The following is a 1,005-nucleotide window of genomic DNA, read 5'->3' on the forward strand; positions in this document are numbered from 1 at the left end:
CGAGACTCAGACGTTCTGAAATGCAAAAGCAAGCGAGCTGCAACTCGGGCCTCGTCCTACCCACCGACACAACGGAGGTTAGGAGGGAGCCCCGAGCTGCGATTACACAGGGCTTATAAAGGCAAAAGACAAAGTTACAACAATCAGGTGTTCAAGCAAGCAAGATTAGGACACAGGTACAAATCTGATTGGCTCAGGGCTCCAGGCATTCTGGGGGCGGTTAGAGTTAAGCATTCCCAGCGGTTAGTGTTCAAGACCGACTGGGCCCTAATGGGCTTGTCCTGGGTCTGCTCACAGGGCCTGCTTACCTCAGGTTTACGTGGTAAAGTGGGGTTCACGTGGTAAAGTGGGGCCTGACTTCAAAGTCTGGCACTTCACATTGCCCCATTGTCACCAATCACACAGGGGAAGTTCCCACATGTGGGGAAATCCCAGTGGTTAACACATCTGGAGTGCAATGGGAAGAACTAACCTGGAAAAGCCTCATGGTTTTGGTGTCTTCCCTGCCAGGTAAAAGGACTTAGGATTTCTTTCTTTCTTTTTTTTTTTTTTTTTTTTTTTGGCCAGTCCTGGGCTTGGACTCAGGGCCTGAGCACTGTCCCTGGCTTCTTTTTGCTCAAGGCTAGCACTCTGCCACTTGAGTCACAGCGCCACTTCTGGCCGTTTTCTATATATGTGGTGCTGAGGAATCCAACCCAGGGCTTTATGTATATAAGGCAAGCACTCTACCACTAGTCCATATCCCCAGCCCCAGGATTTCTTTCTTGAATGAACAATATGAGCAACATCTTTTTGACCAAATTTAGCTATTATTATATTGGCAATATCAGATATACTACTTACCACGTTCAAGGCACTGTTGTAATAATGCCCAGTGTCATTTCACTTGAACTCAACCATGGCTCTCAGTATCTGGGTTCCATTAGAGTCACCTGGAAGTCTCACACTACAGAAACATGAGCTGTGCTTTAATAGGTGTTTGATGAGAAATGAAATTCTGTCTCT

At 46.9% G+C, this 1,005-nt stretch overlaps 1 non-coding gene across 1 annotated transcript; it reads right to left on the bottom strand.

Moving 5' to 3' along the window:
* Positions 1 to 347: 347 nt before the first annotated feature.
* LOC125340216 lies at positions 348 to 518 on the bottom strand. The gene has a single exon (XR_007208701.1). It is a non-coding gene; the product is annotated as a U1 spliceosomal RNA (small nuclear RNA).
* Positions 519 to 1,005: the final 487 nt, after the last annotated feature.

This window comes from Perognathus longimembris, chromosome 22 (genome assembly GCF_023159225.1).
Source record: "Perognathus longimembris pacificus isolate PPM17 chromosome 22, ASM2315922v1, whole genome shotgun sequence".
Classification (NCBI taxonomy): domain Eukaryota; kingdom Metazoa; phylum Chordata; class Mammalia; order Rodentia; family Heteromyidae; genus Perognathus; species Perognathus longimembris.